The sequence below is a fragment of the Opisthocomus hoazin genome, chromosome 2, assembly GCF_030867145.1.
Source record: "Opisthocomus hoazin isolate bOpiHoa1 chromosome 2, bOpiHoa1.hap1, whole genome shotgun sequence".
NCBI lineage: Eukaryota > Metazoa > Chordata > Aves > Opisthocomiformes > Opisthocomidae > Opisthocomus > Opisthocomus hoazin.
Genome location: NC_134415.1, coordinates 100,625,656 through 100,649,951, shown reverse-complemented (window position 1 = coordinate 100,649,951; position 24,296 = coordinate 100,625,656).

Genomic DNA, 24,296 nt, shown 5'->3' with positions numbered 1-24,296 from the left:
TTATTTGTGTCTAAAGACTAGGAGTTTAGTGGTTACAAAAGCTAGAGTCTGAAAAGTAACAGATTTCCTTCAACTTTTCTTTTAAAAAAAGCGTATTTGCCTTCCACGTTTCTAAAAGTTAATACTTTTTAAATAAAGTTTGGATTGAGTGATCAAAAGGAGACCAATGGAGCATAGTGAAGAACTTGGTTGCAAGTACCTAAATTGCACTGATGAACATTCCTTCTGGTTAACTGAAAAAGAAAAATTACACCAAGATTTCATAGCATCTATCTGATCAGTTAGGGTAGTTCCACTTTATGGAGGTATGTATTTCTTATACCTGAGAGATAATAGGAGACCTTGTTCTGCAGCATATCAAAAGATTATAGATTTTTTTTTCAGACCCAATAAAGTCTATTTTATTGAAAAAAGGAATCTTTCTCGCGATAACTTCTCCATGCTGCATTTGCAGATATTTGTCAAGCTATCATTGAGTTGTTCTGTGTGCCTTCTCGTTGCATCCACCACACACCATTTCTGGAACTGGATATCATTCTTAATCCTGTCACTAGAGGGAGAGTGTTGGATAAATTATCATTGCTTTGCTCTTGGAGCCCAATACTACAATATATAATGCATGGTATAATCACATAATCTACAAAAAGGTCCTAGATTGATTAAGTGAGGTAATCTGTATCCCACTGTTTGAATACCAAATTGCAAGATTGTCATTGAATCTCACATCTTCAAATATTCTATGGGAGAAAAAAAAAATCAGTGCTTCTGTTACACTGGAAGTACACTGTAGTTGGTGTGCATGCTTATTCTTCCTAATTTTCAACATTCAAAGGAATTTTATAATTGGTTATTAAAGCCTTGTTTCAGCCCAGGTAATCTAAATCACTTACCCGAAGTATCGAAATTGAAATCCTTAATTTCTGAACTACACTCTACAGTAAATGGAACAAAACTATTTCTTGCAGAGAGTGATTCTGGTAGACTGACAGACAGATTAGTGAGGCTTGTGTAGAAGTTATGTGAATTTGTAATGACTCTTTACAAGGTTCTAGAAGCATTTGATAGAGAAGATTTTGTCTATTTTTTTAGGATTGAAAACGTCTTATTCATGAAGGCACTGATCCATACTTGACACTACGATGTAAATGAACCTTACTCAATGTAACTATCAGGACAGTAAATAGAAGTGTTTCAGACGTATTATTGACTAGGAAAATATATAAAAATAAGCACAGAAAATGTTCTTGACCTTACTGTAGTGCATAATTATGATGGTGTCCAGTGCTATTTACAAATAGCTTCATTATAACTGAGAGGTAATTATTTTCATAACATAAAGAAAGGTGACAGATTTTGCTTCATATGAACATTACATGCTTTAACAATTACCACTGTCCCAACTTCAGCTTTGAATTTCTTCCCTCTTACAGAGCCAAAAGAAGGAGTCAAACTGTTGTATAAAAATGACCACGCAATCTAAATTTCTCTAATATATCTTTCATTCCAAGATTTATTGTTCGTTCTCTTATGATAATTTTAACTGTATTTGCCACACTTTGGAACCCACGAAAGACACAAGCCATTTAGATTAGTTTGGAGAATTTCGTTTTGTAAAATACTAGAGTTTAAAGCCCTGGGGCCACCCAACAATTCTCCAAAGGAAGTCTAATTCTTACTAGTCACAGATTGTCTATGCAAGAAAAGGTTTACTATTAGAAAGATGAAGGGAAAGAAGTGAAAGGGTCTGTTTTTCATTTGCATTCTTAGGTCGTATCATTCCTCTCTTATTTTTAGAAAAGATGCATAAACAGGAGTTTCTTGATTTGTGTCCGTAATGGAACTGAATCTGATGAAAACTTTTACTACCTATTGTGCTAAAAATCATGGTTATCTTTCCTTTAAAAATTTTTGCACAATGTCTTCTTCAGATGAGTGTTGTGACTTAATGTTTCTACAAAAATTATTCCCTGATCAAAAACATTTTTACAGCCATCTTATTTACCTTGCTTTTCCTTCTAGAATGTTATGGCATATTTTAGTCTTGTCTTCTTTTTCATTTGAATCATATATAATAACTCTTTTACCTGAATAACTTTTTATATATTTTAAAACTTTTCAGTATGGTATGAGATACACCAGTTTATTAGTTACTATGATTTCATTATTACGCTTTAAATTTTACAATATTATTTCTGTCCATACATTTTATGTAGGTAATTATGAGAGAGGTTAAGCTCCAGAATATAGTCCTATGTATCTTAACATTTATTTCCAATTAGTTTATCCCATTGGATACAAGCAAATTAGAACAAGCTTCAGTTACACCAAAGGAGATGCTTTATAATGTCTTTGGCTGTGGCTGAATGTTTTGAATCAATAAATCTCTGTCAGCACTCCAAATTTTTATAGTTCATAGCTAACCTTTCAACACCAATTAGTTGCTACATTTCAGATTTTATATGGTTTTATGGGGAAGGTGGGAAATTACATGGTTGCTTATTGCTGACCACAGTTTGGGAACCAATAATTAGACTCCTGTGAATCTTCTATTCTGAGCCTGACCTCATCTTCAGCAAGAAGGCTGACATGAACCTCCTTGATGGCTTCTATGTACATAGTGATTCATACCTTTAGAGGGAATATCATTCTGAGGCTCAGCTCCAACTCTGAAGCAGTTCAAAAGAGGTATAACATAATGTCTAGCTCAATCAGTATTTAAACATGCAACAATTGTTTTTCTGTTTAAGAATACTTGATTTCAATATGATTATATGTTTATTTTTTCTTTTGGACGTGAAATGTGGAGTGGTTGAGATTTATTCTTTTTCAATGACCTTTTTATAATTACAGAGTTATATGATTGTATCATCACTGCAACCTTACCAAAACTCTGTATTTCAGCTTTACAATCGTTACGGTACGTTACGTTACGTTACGTTACGTTACGTTACGTTACGTTACGTTACGTTACCTTACCTTACCTTACCTTACCTTACCTTACCTTACCTTACCTTACCTTATCTCATCTTATCTTGTTTTAGGCTGTCTTAAAATGGGCTGAGCTTATCTAGTGCTTGGTGCAAAAGATGCAGAATATCACTGCAAAGAGAATTATTTATGAAACTTCAAAAACTATTTCCTATGAAATATGCATTGTGCATATGAAGATACAGTGCATAAAAACAGATAAGAGGCAGAGGCAGTGTTGTTCAGAGACACAAAATTACAATAGTTAAGTAAAATCTTGGAAACTTGGAACACTGAAAAATTTCTCCTTCTGCTTTTAGCTGGAAAACTTAAGTGTCTTGTTACCCACCAGATGGCATCAGCCATTCCACCTACATTGCTGCTAGAAGAGAACATGTGATTATTTTTTATTCTTTTTTTTATGCACTCTGATTATGAGATTAATGAGTAAAAGCAAACCAGTCTTTTGAGTTATGGTGGAAGGTGGTAGCTTCAAAAGGAAGGAAATATGTATTTAAACAGATTTCTTTGCATTTTTACATGTCTCCAGCTTCTATTAAACATTTCTATGAAGAACATTTCTGGCTGAAGAAAGAAGAGTGGGCTAGAGTGGGCTAGAAACGTAAAAACAACAGAGAACCGTTGGGCAAAAAGAGCCTGAAAGTAGGAGGCTTCTCCTGAAACACATTCCCCTTTACTTTTATGACTTAATAATTCTTTACACTTAAACTGTGGAAGACTAAGGAAAAAGGCAGATGAAACCTTCACAACAGGAAAAGAACTCCTCCTCTCCCCTTTCCCTCTTTCTTTCCCTGCATCTACTTGAAAGACTCTCCATCTCCCACACTGCAGAATGTTGAGGGCATTTATGTATTGCTTATATGTAATTATATTTTTTACATATTTTTCAAAATTTTTTTAAATGTTTTTTAAACATTGCATTGCACAATGGCCATCAGCCACAGTTATGCACTGCTAGCTTGATAGATGCTGTATTTTAAAATACTGGACATTGTTTTTAGCAGCCACGAACCAATAGCTCCCCTACTCCCTTTACACTCCTGGAGGTGAAATCAGGAGGGTAGCTGAGCATGTAGCAACAGCTTCCTCACCTTTGGTTATAACAGCTTACGTAGTTCTGGTAAGCTGCTGCTAAACCATTACATTTCCAAATGAAAAAAAAACCAGAGGGAATTAGAGGCAGGAGAAAAGGAGAGGCCTAAAGAGCAGAAGACAATGGGTGCCTTCAGCTAAGCAGATATGTTTGACTGATTTAAGGGAGCTTCCTGTAGAGCTTTTTAACATTCTTCTTTTCAACTCCCAGCACAAGACTTTTAAGGTGTTTTGATATAGTATGATTTAGATGATAGAAATGTAATTTGTTACTTCAGCACAGGTAATACTGAATTGCAAAATGTGTATAACAACTCAAGTGTGTGATGTCAGCAAAGCCTAAAACTCTTCTCAAAAGATACTTTATTAAATGTGTAGACTGTAGACAACAGTAACTCTTCTTGAAGTGGAAACCTGAAAGTTCATCTTTTAATCTGCAAAAATCTCACAGCTTTGTCCTCTGAGCTTCATAAAATTTCTCGTTTCCTTATAGGTCCGCCAACAGGAAATGAAAAAAACCCCTGTCCTCAGTGTTCTGATTCTACATTTTTTATTTAGGGTCATGTAACAAGTTTTTTACTAACCTCTACTTAAAATGTGAACAGAAGTGAAAATAAGAAAAGGTGTCAGCTTATAAAGTAGAGTCCAAGAGAAGAAACTGACAGAACAAACAACTTACACAAGTCATCACTGTCAGTGATTCTAATACCTATGCTAAGGCAAATAAAATGACAATGAAGTTAAGCAACAATGTAATTCATAGCAGTTAGTGAGACTCCTGAATAAAAAGATAAAATAAAACCCACCAGGAATCAGATTAAATCTTTCTTATGCCAGAATAAGTCAAGTCTTGAAGTCAAGTTCATTTTTCCCTGTATTTACATGCAATAAATTGCAGTATATGAGGCCTACAAAAGCAGTGCTAACTATATTTCTAGCTTATCTCATGTGCAAAAAGAGTACCTGACCCCAAAATTCTCATTATTCTTTGATGTGTCCAGGTCAATACATTCATTATTGATCCAAGGGCGAAGAACTTACTTTATCCTAAAGATTACATTTAACCACTGTTATAAAGTGTAGCAATAAAGACAAAAAAGGACAAATATTTGAGAAAAAACTAGTCAAGGTATGGACAAACAGGATAATCCTCTATCTTCAGATCTGTTGGAAAATTCGTAATCCCGAAATCTGTTAGGGCCTTCTAATTGTGGAGGTGTTGATGTTTTATTCAGACTTTTGTGCTGATGAGCTCTATATTGTTCACTTTTGCTTAAGTTTGTGGCTTAGGGACCTCAATTTTTAGCTTTTCAGTCCATATCTTCACACTTTTAAGCCTTGGTTTATATATTTCAAGGGATGAAGTTTGATATCCATGAACCGTTATTCCACTTCCAACATTTTTAACAAGACTAGAAAATGGGTTGGAACAAAGGCATTTCCAGATTCCCTCTTTCGCATCCTCCTTATCACTGAAGCATTTTCTGTATCCTATCTAATGATGCAATTGAGAGTTTTTTTGACAAACCCTATGACAGCAATTCACCCTTTGCCACTTGGGGTCTCAGCAGCTAAACTATAGAGGTAACCAATTTTTTTTAATATCAAAGTATTTTAAAAGCTTGGAACGATTAAAGGAGAACAGAGAAAAATTAAATATATTAAAGAAAAAAAAAACCACCCAAAAGATAGGAAAATTTTCAGCAAATCATATTTTAAACTTTTATCTGCTAAGTTGATCACAGATGTTCTGTTCTCAGTTCTATCATACATATCTCATGTTTGATAAATGATTTTGTGCTAAGCATTAATATTCTACCTCCTGTTTTACTAGCACCCAACTGTAATTGGCAGTATTGCTGTCACTCAGCAAGAGGAAACACATGTATAGCCATCATGGAGTCTTTATTTTCGATGTTTTGCAATAGATTTTCAGATGTACTATGAAAATTCAAAGACTGCCTAATAAATAGGAAGTATTACAAAGTAAGTATGTGACTGTATTTATCAGGTGATAAAAATGTCAAAAATATTCTATGACCACTACATTAATATGGCACATAAATGTCACTGATAACCAAACTGAAACAAAAAAATCCTTCAAAGTGGTACCATGGTTTAACCCTGGTGAGCAGCTAAGATTTGCACAGCCGCTCGCTCACTCCCCCCCAGTGGGATGGTGAAGAGACTCGGAACAGATAAAAGTGTGAAAACTCATGGGCTGACAGCTTAACAGATAAAGAAAAAGCTACACATGCAAATAAAGCAAAATAATTAATTCATTCACTGCTTCTCATCAGCAGACTGATGTTTATCTATCTCCAGAAAAGCAGGACTTCATCATGAGTAACAATTATCTAGAAAGAGAAACACTGTAGCTCCTTAATGTCTCCCCTTCCTTCTTCTTCCTCTCAGCTTGTAGTGCTGAGCACAATGTCATATGATACGGTATATCCCTTTGGTCATTTGGGATCAGCTGTCCCAGCTGTGCCCCCTCCTAGCTTCTTGTGCACCCCCAGCCTGCTCACTGGAAGGGCAGCATAAGAAGCAGAAAGGGCCTTTACTCTGTGTAAACACTGCTCAGCAATACCTGAAACATACCTACACTATCAGCATTGTTTTTCTCACAAATCCAAAACATAACACCACACAAGCTACTATGAAGAAAATTAACTCTATCCCAGCCAAAACCAGTACACTGACTTCTGGATTATAAAGTATCTTTGCTGAGCTCGTACTATATATTATCATCTCTCAATCCTCTTTTATTGAAATAAGAGTTTCTTAGTGCTTTCAAGATAAATTTGTTCTACCTCTCAAATGTTTTCTGTGGCTTTTCACTTGTTCAATTTTTTATCATTCTTCTTTTTATGTACCAGATATAAAAGCAATAAGAAATATTCTGGGATTTATTTAATAGGTTCCAAAATCAGAAGCCCTATCAATTTTGTGTTTATCTTGTGCAGCAGTAATTTCTGGATGGTCATCTTCTGTAATGTTTTTTTCACAGCAATCACTGTTCTGTAGACAGTTTCACTTTTCTCTTCTCTATTCCTCTAGCTATTCTACAGCTGTCTTCTGGAGTCATTGCTTGTAAATATATTACTTAGAAAACACACTAGCCTACATGGGTGATCGAGATGGAGACTGGTGACAAGTGGTGTTCCACAGCATCCATATTGGGACCATTACTGTTTAACATCTTCATCAATGACATAGGCAACAGGATCGAGCGAATCCTCAGCAAGTTTGCATATGGCACTGAGTGTCACAGTCCACACGACTGAGGGACAGAATGCCATCCAGATAGACCTGGACAAGCTTGAGAAGTGGGTTTGTGTGAAACTCATGAGGTTCAACAAGGCCAAGTGCAAGGTCCTGACATGTGTCAGGGCACCCTCTGGTATCGACACAGGCTGGGGGATGAAGGGACTAAGAACAGCCCTGCCAAGAAGGACTTGAGGTGTTGGTTGATGAGAAGCTCAACATGACTTGACAATGTGTGCTGGCAGCACAGAAGGCCAGCTGGGCTGCATCAAAAGAAACACGGCCAGCAGGTTGAGGAAGGTGATTCTGCCCCTCTACTCTGCTCTGGTGAGACCCCACCTGGAGTCCTGTGTCCAGCTCTGAAGCCCTTAGCACAGGAAAGACATGGATCTGTTAGTGCAGGTCCAGATGAGGGCCACAAAAATGATGAGAGGCATGGAGCACCTCTCCTATGAGGAAAAACACAGAGAGTTGTGGTTGTTCAGCCTGGAGAAGAGAAGGCTGCATGTGACCTTTCAGTACTTAAAGTGGGCTTAAAAGAAAGATGGGAACAGGCTTTTTAGCAGGGCCTGTTGTGATGGGTCAAAGGGTAATGGTGTTAAACTAAAAGAAGATATATTCAAACCAGATACAAGGAAGAAATTTTTTCCGATAAGGGTGGTGAAATACTGGAACAGGTTACCCAGAGAGGTGGTAGATGCCCCATCCCTGGAAACATTTAAGGTATGTGATATACCTGCTGCACCTTCTTTTTAGAGGTTTTATTAACCTGCCCACCAACAGTTTATTTCTGGCACAATGAATTCTATTGCGCTCTCAACGTACCATCAGTGCAGAAGTAGTCTAGAATCAGTAAATACAACAGCTACTTATGTGAGGATAGATGGGAGCTCAGTCCACTTAGACTCTTTCTAGAGTTAGTAGAAACAAAGCAGTGCTTCTAAAAGGTCATTCTGGTCTTGAATGAGCAGAATCACCTTTTCTGTCTTTCTTTCCTGCCTTTCCTGAACATTTAGCTTCTGACTTGGACAAAAGGTAAGTGGAATTAACTTTTGACTTAACCAAGAATTTATTACTGTGAATTTCTATTACAAACCAGGAGTTCTTAAAAAGGAAATGTCAGAAAAGGAAAGCTACATAAGTAGATTAGTGTCTCACAGAATGTTTAAGAGCCATCTATGAAATGTGACTGAAAAAAAAAGATGTACACTGTAGGATCTCCAGAAGAAATGGGTAAGAAATAAGACAAGAAAAGTTAAAATAGAATTCACAGCTATGATCAAGGAAACAGAAAATTGAACTATGGTTGGAAAACAGAGGATAGCTTGTTTAACTTAAAATAATAAAGGCTGAAAGGGATATGATTGATGTTTATAATACATGAAGGAAAATATTAGTCAGGAAAAAGCTAATGTCGGAAAAGTATATACACGCACCATGAATGTATTAGAGCAAATTTTTAACAAAAGATTTACAACTGATAATAGGGGACAGTCTTAGCAACAAAATAGGAGAAAACTCAATAGTTGCATGAGTTGATATCTTCATTAGATGAAAAGATACATACAGCAGCATGAAGCTGGTCCAAGTTTGTCATAGTTTTATATTTCTTGGTATTGTTATCCCATTTTACCAGGTGCATTAGAATTCCTGCATTACGTGTCTTATATAACTTCTCATTAGTGTTGGAGCTGTATTAGAGGCATAAGAAGAGGAAACACAATGAACAGATCTTTTCTGAAAGAATAGAAATGGCACTAAGATAAACAGAATTGATTACCACTCTGAGGTGCTATGTGAGAATACCTTGCGCTAGGAAACAGTCTTGTTTCAGGAGCACTGTTAAAAATATCATTTCAATCAAATATATTTTGAGGCCTTTCATGATAAAAAATGTCACTCCTCTTTCCCTTATTTTTTAAATCATTGTTATCTAATTGACAGTTGTTAGAGAAGATTTTAAATTTGTCTTTAAAATTACATAGAATCTTAGTGTAAACTTTCCTTATTTCGCTTTGTAAATGAAATAGTTTTCAGGCATGATCTACCATGTATAATTAGTGAAAAAACATACTGTAAAGCAATCAAATATGTGAAGATTTCTTTAAGGCATAATGAATATTTGGGTTGTTACAACTGTATATTGTCCACTCGTAGTGGTTTCAGTTGGGATAGAGATAATTTTCTTCGTAGTACCTAGTATGGGGTTATGTCTTTGATTTGTAACCAGTGTTGATAGCATAGGGATGTTTTAGCTGTTGCTGAGCATTGCTAGCACAGAGCCAAGGGCTTTTCTTCTTCTCATTCTGCTCTGCCAGTGTTTAGGCTGGGGATATGTAAGAAGTTGGGAGGGGACACAGCCGGGACAGCTGACCCTAACTGACCAAAGGCATATCTCACACCGTATGACATCATGCTCAGCAATAAAAGCTGGGGGAAGAGGGAGGAAGGGGAGACTTGAGGAGCTGTCTTCCCAGGTAACTGTAAAGTGTGATGGAGCCCTACTTTCCTAGAGATGGCTCTAAACACCTGCCTGCCGATGGGAAGTAGTGAAAGAAAACCTTAATTTACTTTGTTTCAATGTGAAGCTTTTGCTTTACCTATTAAACTGTCTTTATCTCAGCCCACGAGTTTTCTCTTTTACCCTTCTGTGTGTCTCCCCCATCATCCTGCGGGACAGTGAGCAAGCAGCTGTGTAGGGCTGAGATGCCTACAGAGTTTAAACCATGGCAGTCAGGCAATTGTAATGTTATACTAATGGAAAGAAATATTACAATCAATCAGCCTAAAACTATTTGTAACTATTCCTCTCTCAAGTTACACACAAAAGCTTGGACTTCTAGTCCAAAAGATATAATTTATATTTCTCATTGTAGACAGTATAAGGGATAAGAAGTAACGTTGTAGGAAGCAAATTAAAGATACCTGTAACTTGTTGGGTTAAGAATGTTTGAATATCCTATGAATTTTTAATTTAGTATCAAAGTGCAAATGAAACATGACTGAGTAGGCTAACAAATACATCAAACTATGACCGGTTATGCTTTTAGAATATTTAGGGATTAATCGTATTATTGAAAACAGGAGTGAATAAAGTATTTTAAAACAGCATAATTCAGAGACTGATATATGTTTGGAATGAGCTCTTCAGGTAGGGTGAAGGTGCTTCAAAAAGCAGTTATATGGCACTAAGAGAATACATGAATTACAAGCAGTCAGAAGTCTTGTATTCTGAAGTTCTGATATCCTATTACTTTTCTCAGATAAAAATGCTTCTTAGAGAGGTAATGAACAGGATACCTAGACAGGAAATGGTAGAGGTTCTTTGTATTTGATCACAGTAAAGCATCTCTTCAAAGATACAAAGGATGAATTTATTTCACTGTATCCAGTTTCTATTTCAAAAGGAGAAAGGGCAGTACTGTATAAAAGAGGACTGTGCTGTATAAAATATGCTTATTTGGAAACAAAGATTTTTTTCATCCCTCTCACTGAAATATTAGACCCTACTTGTCAGCCAAGTTACTTTGAACTATAGGCTATATAGGAAAGAATTAATATTTCAATAAATGTGCATTAAAATATCTTTTGATGAGGCTTGTGGAAGTAAGATAACATGACACAACAGAACCATATCAAGTTCTGTGTGAATTATTGCTTTGTATGCCAGAATACTTTTAAAGGAAGACTGTTAAAAGATTTTAAAGTAGAATCTCAGGGAAAGAAGTAATTAAAGCCCAGGTACATAGAATGGGATATAAAAAATAATAAAATGCCTGCTATTTTTGTGTCAGTACAAGTTATTTTAAAACTGTATGGCTCTCTGCCATACTTTTCAGGCCCATATTATTACATTATTTTAGTGTCTCAGATATGTTATTTCAAGAGGTTTTTCTCATAAGCCACTGTATTCTACAGTTACATATATGCATACTTAACTGTAAGTATAGACTATATAGTCATAACTACATACATATGTATAATATTTTATAATAATTTTAACCTTTAACCACACCTTGCTAATTAAGGATGTATTTTTTTTTCAATTTGGAAAACAGAATCCATAGTACAGATAGATAAGTGAATGAGGATTTCCACATACAAAATTCCTGAATGCTTGTCTCCTAATCCCTGTCAATGTTCTATTGTTTTGTCTCCACTGTAAAATTTAGCTTGTGTTTTCTAGAAATATTAGATCATTGGTATTTTTAAACAAAGTGTACTAGTTTTTTTTCTAAAGTGCATAGAGGACAGTAATGATCTTCAAATTATGTTTTAAATGGAGTAGCTAGATAATGACTGATAGTTACTCATTTCTTGCAAAAATAAAGTTGTCAAATACCTTTACATTTTACTTTGAAAAAATCTGAATTTAATTCTGAATTCTACATAAGCATTGAATTACAGGTGAACACATAAAGCAGTGAAGGCTTGATTAAAATTTTTATCATTACTAAAATAACAAAGGTAGCAGAATTTGATAAAATGTTCTGCATTTAGATCAGATAGGCAACTTCTTGGAAAAAAAAGTGGAATTTTTAAGTTGGAATATTAGTTTTTAGAAACATGGTACCTGCCTAAGTTGAACTATGATAAAACTTCTACCAGTGTAAAAAAAAGAAGACAACAAATATCAAATTTACAAATAAATAAATGAAAATATTAACAGTTTTCCAGAAAATTTGAATCTGACATTCCAGACTTTAAAATATCTGTCTATATGTCCAGTTACAATACTCAACTATTGAAATATTAGCCACATAATTTTTTGTTCGGAGATTTTATTTGAACTCTTTTTAATGACATGATGTCTTCACAATTTATGGTAATTCAGTATTGTTTCATTCTATTATAAACAAGAAAATAACAAAAGAGAATGTCATTGCTGAAGAAATTTCCAGGAACATTTATTGTATGAAAACTTCAGTTTTACTGCAATCAGAAGCATTTTGGAGAACATGAAGATTTTTCCCTGTCATTGGAAGCGATGTAGACATCTTAATATTTTTTGCACTGGATTGACAAAATGGGATTACTTCTATACATTTATTTAGGCTACTAGTATTTTTTCAGTATTTTAAGATTGATTAGTATACGTGTACTATTAACTAAGTAGGTACACATTTTCTATTATATATAAATTAGAAAAAAAAAATTTATTATTAGCACAAACTTCTTGCAATGCAATAAAATAAGAAACTATATGTTTAATTGTCCAAAATACATGTCAGCTGAATTTCTGAACAAATCAAAAGTAGTTATGTTACAGATCAGATAGTTTTTAATTGATCTTAAAACTTCAGAAAATTCCTTGGGTATTTGCCTTCTTAATTTTATTTCCATTTATTTTCCTTTACAAAATGACACTTCCAGTACTTGAGGTGCCACAACTTACCTTTAGTATTTACAATGAAGACACAGTAGTTTAAGAGAATACTAATAAACTCACATAAACACAAACCTCAGCCAGGCAGCTCTACACGAGAATAACAACATCAGCCTCTGTTGCACATCAGTGACCTATAGATGTCTCCTTAAACATTTGAGAAAATAGACAGAATTTGTACAATGCAAAATCAATACACTATTAATTCCTTATCCTGACCCACAGTCATACCATCAGGACTGATATACCTTGGCCATGAAGAGAAAATCCTAGCCTCTGGACTTTATTTCCAAAGCAAAATAGCTTTTTTCCAACTTTTCTAAAACCTATTAGAGTTGGATACAACAATCGTTTAAACCAACACACCTATCAGTGTGACAGCATACATTATTATCTGCCCAAACTAAAAACATCTTTCCACCATGACAATGTGTTATTTGCTCATCAAAAGGGAAAAAGTGTTATCTGCTTCTGTCTACCTGCTCAGCTTCATTGATGAGTTACTGCAGTGACACGGAAATTTTCTGCCTTCCAGAAGAGATTAAGTCTATGTTTGTACAGCATCGTGGGGAAGGTTCCACTTGTGCTAATATGTGCACGTTTCAGAATAAAACAAGGTTTTATAGTCTCCATGGAATAAATTTAATATGGTCTCCGTACAGTCCATTAACTAAAATGTTGCATCCATAGAAATATTTTAAATATTAGCTTTTCATAAATTGACTTCAAACACAATGGAGTATTCTGCTAATATAAATTAAATGGTAACATGAAGAGAGTGGAAGATGAAGCTTCTGCTAAATTCAATAACAGCATGCAGCAATTAAGATATTGATTTTTAGCAAGTTTTAAATAGCATATTTTTACTGTGCTTTAGGAAAGTTTATTCCACTGTGTTCTCCACTGCTCAAAAGAATCTGAATAAATACATGCAAAAACAAATTTCTGCCTACAGACACTAAAGGTTTTTCTACTTATTTGCTTTATTTTTCTCCCAGATGGATTTCGTTCACACCTGGAGCAAGTTATACATGGAACAAGTTACATATGGAGCAAGAGTTGTATTTCCTCAAAAAATGTGATTCTCATATAATTTAAGGAGGTCATCTAACAAGCTCGTACAACGGGTAAATAACACCATAAGCAGTGAGCGTATATTATGCAAATTAAATATATTTAGTTAATCACTGTGGATACAAAGGATACAGGGGTGTTAAAGAAATAGAAGGACAGATTGGTCATGAAGCATCTATAACCTTTGATTAACTGGGGTAAATCAAACAGAAAACCAAAGCAAATAAATGGGCTTTGGAGCAAGAAATGAAGGCCATATCTACAAATATTGCATTTGTAAAATATAATGACTTTGGAAAAGATTTGAGTCAGAATAAAGAAAGAATTCAGAACGGTTTTATACAAAATGGTGTGGACAGAGAAAGTAGTGATTTTCCATTTGTAAACTTTGTCACTGAATTTTTATGACTAGTTTCTTTAAATAAAAAGGTACTGGAAAAATTGCAAATAAAATCCCTAAAATAATATAAAAGCACTGAAGAAAACATATATCAAAAGACTTAAATAATTTAATATGTTTCAGTAAGGAGAATTTCCATCTTGATCATAGTTTTTGATGCCTTTCACCAGAAAAATAAAACAAACCCAAATAAATTCTAAATTATTTTTTAGTATAGAGCAAGGCATACTAAGAATCAATGACTAGAAATAAATTTAGACAAATTTATTGACATAAGTCTAATGTGTAACTGATCCTGTATTGAGAAGCAGATGAACTCTATACATTTTTTGTCTCAATCAAAATGAGAAACATTGCTGGAAATACATTTACCCCAATAAAAAGAGGTAGTGGGTCTTTTATGAATGTAATATCACAGAGTTAAACAGCTGCTTTTGGTACAAAATCATCAGGCAGGGTCTTCTATTTACTTTCCTAATACTAAGATCTTTGGTAACATCTCAGTAGTGATATGACAAAAAAATACATAAAAAATAAAGCAGTAAACAGTCTTTCAAACATATTGTTCATTTTTAAAAAGTACTCCTGAAATTAGTCTCTAATTGCTTCAGGTCTGTATCTATTAATGAGTTCAAATTTCTTTATAACCTTAATGTTTCATGGCAAAGATAACAGCACTATTTGGCAACTCAAATCTATCAATCAAGCATATAATGTTGACAGATAGGATTTTTTCCAACTATTGTAAATTTTGCATAAAGTCAGAAGAAAATCAGTTGTTATACTCACTTTGTAATGTGTAAAAAATGCAACAACCGTCAAGAACTTATCAAAATCACAATTATATTTTATCAATTTAATTTTCTATCATTCCATATGCTCGTATCATTCTGATTATTACAGTAAAATGTGGGTGACAAGAGAAAGCAGCTAATACATTGTTGTCGGATTTGAAAGTATAATACCAAAACATGTGTAATATTGAAAGAAATCAAAGCATTTTAGACAACAGTTATCTCAAAGTAATGGAAGATAAATTTCATTGACATTGTGTAAACATAATGCATAAGATAAATAAACAGTAAAAGAACCTAACCAATAACCGTTGGTCCTATATTTTATATATGTTTTCTTGAAAAAGTTGCAACGAATGGGCCAATCTTGCCTTGAATTTGAACAAATCATTTGAGTCACTCATGATATAAGTTTTTGCAATGCACTGATAACCAGTAATAGTCAAAGGCAAGAAAGAAAGAATTTTGTATTTGATTGAAACTGTAGGTATCAGAACAGTCAGTTTGTAATGGGGAATAATCTTCATTTGCAGTCTTTCATCCTACCACCAAAAATGTGCTATTGACGTAAAAGCAATATACAATGACTTAACACATTTCTTGACATATTTGAATGTAATCTATCATGAAAAAGGAATCAAGTCAGAATAAATGACACTGGATTACAGAAAGGACAAAACGTGAAACACCTATGATTAGGAAACAGATTTGCAATCCAGTGTCTCCTGCTTCTCATGCCCCTTTTGTTTTTTCAGGTGTTACCTGACTGAGACTTTTATGGCATTAAATAAACAAGGTTGCGTACCCAAAGGGAAAAAAACCCACCAAATCTGAAGAAATATGTAGTAGGAATTTTAGTTCTTGAAAATTCCGGTTTTGTTTCCAGAAACCTGAAGGTCATTTAAAAGACTTTTCAGTAAGGATTAACATTATATAAGGAGACCTATTAACTTAGCTCGTTATTTAAAAATAGGATGTCGTAAGTATTTGCTGTTATTCATCACTATGACCTGCTGCTCTGAATCATTTGCATCTGTGAATGACAGTGTTATCCTACTATGCTGTTGGTGTCACTGTCAAGAGATATTGCAGGAAAAAAACCCAAAACGAATGCTGAATCTAGTAGATGAAGAAGATGGTGTAGTTAATGATAGTGACAACCCCCAAAATATATCATTGATCTATAGTAGCATTTTTATTTTAATTGTGATTGCTGAATCCATTTGGCACATTAGGAACTTTCTAGCAACTTGAAACTTGAACTCTCATCTTTTCAGTTTTCAGATATGTATTACTGTCAACGCTGCAAATACCACATGAAACATCACAACATCACATAAAAAGATGTTACTTATGGGATACTGCTGTCCAACACACAGATTGATACGGGGTGCCAGAAATACCCCCTTTTGTCACTGGAGGCTTAAATTCAAATCCTCTTTAATTCACAAGTTAAATTTTATTTCCTGAGCTTGTCTTAGTCCCTGTGTGTCTGTATCATTAAAACAACATGTCTCTGTTAATAACTGGTTTTGGAGACAGGAATTTGGAATTATGTAAGTGACAGTGTGTACATGTCAAGCTATCTATTCTCTATCAAATAAGGTAAAACAGCATAAAACAGAACAAACCAGAAATGTTTCAGGTAATATTTTGCATAGAAAGAGTGACATGAACCTTAAACTGCATTGTCCTGTACGTCTAGCCATTCCCTTATTACACCATCGCTTTGGAATTTCTCTTGAAAAGTCATAAAAAAAGTTCTGCTTTTCTTTCTTCTGTATCTGCATGATCCTTTTTTGACAGTATTATAGAACAAAGTCAACTCACATTTTTCCCTGAACTGATCATGCCATTTTCTACTGTGGAAAGTATTCACCTGCCACAGAACACATAATTAAGCTTAATGTAACAGGGGTTTGCAAAGCAGTAGTTTAGTATAGACTAGAAAATAGACATGGAGGCTAGCAATATGAGTTAGGATCCTAGTTATGGAGATCTACTTGTCATGTATAAATTAAATTAATTGGACAAGATGGATTAAAACAACGGATAAATCTCTGAGCATATGTAAGCTCCATTAAAATATAGTATAATCAGGATATTTGGGGACGAAAGTGGCAAAGTCAAGACATCAGCATAGCAGACTGGAAGGTAAGTACTGGCAGAGAACTGAAACCAGTGGATATCAAAATTGCAAGATAAAGATAGACAGGTGGCTTTCTATGGACCAGTCTTTAATGACTGAGTTCTGAAGAGCCTGAAGGAAGACACTGGGTCTGGGAATGTCATGAATTTGAATAGGGCTTATTTGACAGACTCTTGACTATGAGATAATTGCTTGTCTTCTTCTTTCTATTGCAACAACAGTCTTAGCCTTTGTGTCTACTTTCACACAGATGCTGAATATGGAACTACTGTTGTCTTTGTTTCACACAGGCAGAAGCAAGCAATGATGACCCAAGTAATCTGCAGAAATATTACAGGAAACCTTTCTCACATATAAAATATTAACATGGTTTCTCTGAAATATAGTTGAGCAAGTTCAAATCATTAGATTATCCCAAGTCAGAGTTCTGGCTTAACAATTGTAGGAACATCTGGAGAGATTATTAAAATCGAAAGGGTTCCAGCAGTTTCTTCATGAAGTGCTAATAATCAGAGAACTCTCTTCCATGCTCTAAATAAATGCTCACACACTGGACCTCAAGAGTTCCTTTCCACATTTAGTCTGAATGAAGCTTTATTAGTAAAATGCTTGAATAAAAATGTAACTTATTTTTAAATGCTGATGAGCTATTTTAAAGGAATTTTTATGTAGTTTTCTTATTATTCTACAGATTTATGAGAAATTTAAATTCATTCTGGTTAATGCACCGAATAATTAAAATGAGAACTAAGCATTTTACATGTAATGTAGTGATTTCAAGTTTTAAGTTAGCTTTACCACTTCAATTAGTATTAATTCTTGAAAGCACAAACCTAAGCAGAATACTGATTTTTCAATGTTTCTATTCCAAGATTATCTTGGAAATTTAATAGAATGCAAGAGAGTTTCAAATAATGATTGGAAGTCTGAGAAAAAAAAAAGGAATATTTTCTTATATATGCAGATAAATACAGTGTGAAACTAGAGGGGTTTTTTAAGTTGAAAAATGTAAATTTTGTTTACCAAATTGTCAGAGTCCTAAATGGACACAGTGTCACAGTGTCAAATTAGACATTACTCTTTCTGGTCTAAAAAAATATCTCCCTCTGTAGCATAAAAATTATTTTAACATTTTCTATTGTTTACATGTTTAAATTAAATACATGATCAAGGTCTCGCACTTCATTTCACTTAAGCCATCTGAAAATCAGCTCTTCAGGTGAAATTAGTCCTGCTGGATCTCCATCTTTAGTGGAAAAAATGAGAGAAATATATATATGAAGAAAAAGCCTAATATCTGTCTTGGACATTTATGTCTCAGTGAACTGCTCTCTAGAGATGCTTCCTAGCTAGATAACTTTTCCAAAAGCTTATTGACTGAAATCAGCTGAGAAAGAGAAAAGCCTGACTATACAAACTGATCATGGAATGACAATGAGATATCAGTGTGGATTAGTGGAAGCAAAACAAATTCAAAGGTACTTGAGGTGAAACCTTCTCCAGAAGTAACAAGGAACCAGCTTTCATTATATTCTGAAATGCTGAATATGATTCTTTTTCCTCATGTTCAAGACTGATAGCATCAAACTACAAAGGATGCTGACAAGAGCAATGACAAAGATGAAGTGAGTAGGGAGCTGATCTTAGGCGAGGAAATGGAAAAAACATGGCTTGTACAGTCTAGCGTAGTATTTCTAATATACTGCCAGGAGTTAGAATTGCAGTGTTAGAAACAGCTTACTATAGATGTGAAACGTATGGGCTTGCCATAAATATTTACATTAGCCAAGGAGCTGTTATTTTGCTGGAAGCTAGGCAGTGAAATTCTCTGTCTGTATCTGATGCAATCTAGCAAAAGAAAGACAGAGAAGGGGTATGATACCTCTTTACAAACACAGCAAGGCTATAAATATCAGGAAAGAAAAAAATGCTGTTTAAGCCACAAGCCAATACTGGCACCATGGTGGGAGGTTATACATTGCCTGTGGAAACACTTGAACTAGACATTAGATATATGTCTAATAATCACTAAACGTGTCCTAAGCAGTGTTCTAATAGAAATAGGGTTGACAATCACAAGAAAGAAAGACAAAAATTAAAACAATGTAAAGGAAAATGCAACTATTTTAAAGTGGAGAGATTTTGAACTATGGTCACTGCAATCACAGACCCTTTAGTTCTGACACCCAGGAGCTCCCTTTCAGAGCTATGTTTCTAAATGCTTGCTGAAAACACTGTTTTTCTGTGTCAGGGCCTCTATTGGCTTGAAAAAAAAATCCTATTATGCTAAAAATGCTATTCTTAGACTTTGATTGCATGATGCATATTATTTCTGAATTATCTTAGTAGCAATCTTTTACACTTTAACTATATATGGAGACAAAAACTGAGAATAGAAATAGTTGACAATAAAAGAAAGAAATAATCCTAGTAATGACAGCCATGCAACACATCTCCAGCTGCTTTAAGGGACAACAGGGCAGAGACAATCTCAGCGCACGGAGTGATAAGACAGTATAGCAAAAGGTTTTGTTTTGTTTTGATTTGTTTCGGTTTTTTTTTTTTTGCAAACAGTTGGACCTATGACCTAAATAGTGTAATATATTGTCATTTCTTAATTTTCAAGTATTGTCATTCACACTAAGTAATTGCTCATAAATTATTTTTTAACAATAACTTTAGCCTTGTAGTCACAAGTAAGAAAGTGATCTTTATACATAGGCATTTTACAGAAGAAAGAGATGTGAGATAGGCACACGAGAGAAAATAAAGCTGTTCAGCTCCATCTGTTGTGGATGGATCAGTTATGTTTTCAGTATTTGAATTTCTCAAAATTCGATGTCCTACAAAAATACAACACTGGTCATTTCGACCATAATACACGTTCCACCAGAACACACAGTGTTAGGATAGTCATTGATTACCTGGTCAGCCCTATTTTGTTTAGCTGTCACATTTAAATTTGTTAGCAAAACCACCTAATATTAGTAAAGAAAGCTAAGCTTTGTGGAAAGAGGCAGCACCCTTTAGCAAGTGCTACCAAATGACTGGAAAACAGAAAAGCTTTCAAGCATGCTATTTTTATTTTATTCTCCACATTAAAACAATGTTACCTGAATAATTCAAATATTACTAAAATGTAACTTCAAAAATCTACTCAAAGTAAAAGGATGTGTAAACGTATTCTTACTTTCTGTAGTTTTAGTGTTGACCAAATCTGCAGATTTTTTGATCTGTTGCTTACTATAATAATCAATGAAATGATAAAAGGATTATTTTAAATGTACGAACAGGTAAAACAGGAACTCACTTATTTGCATGCAAGAGTGAACAAGAGGACTTTGTAATGATGTGATTCCCAATACATGAAAACCAATTTGACTATATAAGAGAAATCACACAAGAGACAAATGTGTCTAAAATATCTTTGAAATGAAAAAACCTATTATGCTGATAGTCTAAAAAAATAGCTGAAATATTAATTCAAATGAAGAATAAAGTATAGACAAAGCCTTTTTGCCACTCATTTTAAATTAGTTCTGCACAACTGATATTCTATGCTTCCTATATGTTACCTAAACTACAAGTACACAACAGTACTCATTTTCTTGTACTTTAAAACCTATGATAACCGTGGTACAAGTCATGCATGCTACTTAGGTAAAAAATTGTACTTGAACCCAGCTCTGCCGATGTGTAGAGCTGGTCATACATTTTCTGAAAAATGATGTGCCGTTAAAAATTGCTAACTCCTCGATTCTGAACCATTAAGATGAAACAAGTTATATTTAATAACTTTTGGTCACCTGAAGGTAGGACTTCCAGGGGCACAACAGAGTGCAGCCCCAACAGACTGACCATTTTATTTGCTGATGAGCTTTTGGAAGCTGCAGCCCAGAACATCCAACCCTGTTAGGATTTCAATCTGTCAGTTACCAACTTGGCTGATGATCTCCTTTAGGTGAAAGAGTGAGCTGACATTTCTGAAATAACTTTTCCCCCCATTTTCAGTTTTGTTTTTTTTTTTTCATACTGTAATTTAAAGACAACTCTATTGAGATGATATTTCAAAGTAATAAGTGTCCATTTAAAAAAAAAAATTCAAGACAATATATTCCAGGTTTTCCTCACAGTATATTCTATGGAACATAATGACTGATGAGAATTTTATGTGGATGTTACAAAACATAGTTTCTTACAACAAATTTATTCATTAATTTAATGCTTCAGTCTATGTCAGTAGGAGAATAGTTATTGACTGGCAACATGCTGGTAGTTAGGGATACATCAGGGGCAGTGAAATTAAAACTTTTCTGATGATATACAAGAATTACTTAGGAGAAGGCACCTTTTTTGGCAAAGGAGACAATAACCCATAGATTTTGAAAAAGAAAAGGAATATCATTTACCCTCATAAGCACTAAGCTGTAAGGAAATAAAAGAATAAAGACCAAGAGCCAAACCTCAGGGGAAATGTTCTAGATAGTGCAAGTGATCTGCTCTTTGTAAGGTTTTTTCTCTCTGAATTCTACAAAACAACCTTTTATAGCGAAATGCTGTAAAGATGTAGGTGAAAAGATGACAAAACAGGCTTAAAGCTATTAAATATTTTCGTTGTGTTGAAAGATAGGTAGTTTTTCTTCATTGTTTTGTGCTATGCTGCAGATATATTTTAGTTAAAAAGTTGAACTCAGAGGGGCTTGCATTTCTGTTTAGTAAGGTCTGACCCATGGTCAATGTGGTAGAAATGCTGCCTATGTGCTGTCTAAGACTTTCCCGTGTACCTGTCACATCTAAGTCACCCTGAATGGCAAATTAGAGCTAGTCCCAAACTTTCTGATGGAAAAGTGGCTTTTCCTGTTATCATCATGAAATATTTTAGATAGAGTGAGTGATCTTTTAGTAAGTCAGAGATTTTGCTTTGTAGGAATCTCACTAGTCTGTTGAAGAATTAAGAGTATTGCTATGCTATGCTAGCTCTTCAGGGCTCACTCTTGGGTTCCTGGAGACCAAGAGCTCCTGGAGGGCTCCTGTTTGTACCCATGAATTCTTCTCCCTGCTTCAGTTTGAGAGTCCGGGGGTCCAAGGAGATCCTCCTAGGAACGATCAGTGGTGCCAATGTGGCACTCAGATCGGATCTCTCTTGAAAGGATCTTCAGATCCAAGGCATCAGCTCAACTCCTCCTCTTTGTTCTAGGAGAATAAATAGGGCTTGTATGTGTTTTGCTCAGTAAGCATTCTGAATCACAGCCTTACATTGCTATAGACAATTGTAAAAAGTATGTTAGTGGGTTTTGGGGGTGGTTTGGGTTTTTTTGTTTGGTTACTTTTTTTAATGGCTAATAAATGTTCACTGCTGTAAGCCTTTGTGGGTCAATGGCCTTGCCAGGCTTCTTGCTGCCAGAGGAGGACTTGCTTGGACTTGCGTGTTAAACACCTAAGAGTTAACAAACGGGAGCAGTTTGACTTGAACATTAAATCAACTGTGTGACACCTGGGGTGAAAGGAAGGGTTCACAGCCAGACACTGCTTCAGTCAAAGAGCAAAAGGCCTTCCATAAGCATACTATACTCCGCTCCCAGAGGGCGTGCCAAACCTCTGAGTCCTACTTCTGGCAACAAAACATGCTTTGCTGAGAGCCAGTGGACACATAATAATTGATTTAGTCCCGCCTCGCCAAGATCTGCCGAAGACTTTTTCAAAAGTATAAAATTGGCACTTGAAAATCCTCTTTTGGAGGAGGAGTCAAAAGAACACTTTACCTGATGGACAGGTCGACAGGCCTCTCTTCACCCCCAAGAATGGATGCCTTTTTATTAACAGTCAGACCTTCAACTTTGTCAGACATATCCACGGGAAAATGTTATTATCTAAAGTGCTAAACTATTAACTTCAGCTCAATTTTTGTAGACAGTGAATTTAGCAGCAGCAACCTCAAATCTGTCCTATATATTGACGTAATATTGAATTATTGAATTATTGAATAAATTACCTATTGTTTCTATTTTGAGAAACTGTCTTAGTGAAAGTCTATGCAAGGGCTTTGACAGGCAAACACTGACTCTGATAACTGGCTACATACTTCACCTCTTAGACACAAACTGTTGACAAAGTCTGGGACTAGGAGTGGATTCAGCTGCACCTAGGGTCTGCTCTCTGAGAAGGAATTTATAAAGCAAGTGGATCCACCTTTAATCTCGTGACTCAATGGGAGGGCTTTCACCCCTTGATGCTTATCAGACTCCTTAAAACCATTTAACCCTTTAAAGTGACAGCCTTCAATATGTTATTTTTCTCAGTCTTGGTCTAGCCAAGAATTTAATGTTCTATTACTTCATAAGTACAATGTGCACATTAAATCAAACATCCAGAACTTTTCAGTCATATTCTGCTTCCTGCTTGATTAGCTACTTGTCAGTTCCATAGAATCGTAGAATAATTTAGGTTGAAGAACAACTTCAGGAAGCCGTTCATTTCAACCTACTGGCCAGAGTAAGGCCAATTCCGTAAAGAAGAAGTATATGGCTAAAGTTCAGAAAAAACTTTTGTCCGAGGGTTACATGTGTGGGAACTGTGACAGAATAATGAAAATAGCTGGTGCAAGATCACTTAAATACCTGGTGCAACACCACTTTTCAAGAATCTTGGAATGAAAATACTATGAAACAGAGAAGCCTAAGCTTAAACTATATGTATTGATGTCAGTCTAGCTGTTTAAGGCTAGAGTAAAAAGAACTCTATGGCATGATGATAGTACGGGATAGTGATACAAAACCAGTTTAGGAGCTCAACACTGGAGTGAATATTAGCTTAAACCCAGGGCCTCTACTCTGCCTCAATAGACAGTTCCCTACAGCATCCTTTCTTCATAACTCTATGACCAAAACTGAGGTAATATACAAAATAATTTTTTAATACTTCTAACAAAGCCATTACAAAAAACTAATAGCTTACTTTATTTAGAGAGGTTTTATTAGTTGTTTCTGTGTTTAGTTGATCTTTCTTTGGTGAATATCAGCAAAATTATTAGACAGAGACTAAATACACTATTTGGCCAAGTGAGAGTTCCTTGCTTAAAGGATTAGCAGACTTTTGTTTGCTACCTTAATACCTAATGATCTGGGATACTTTTCCTCCCATTTCTCA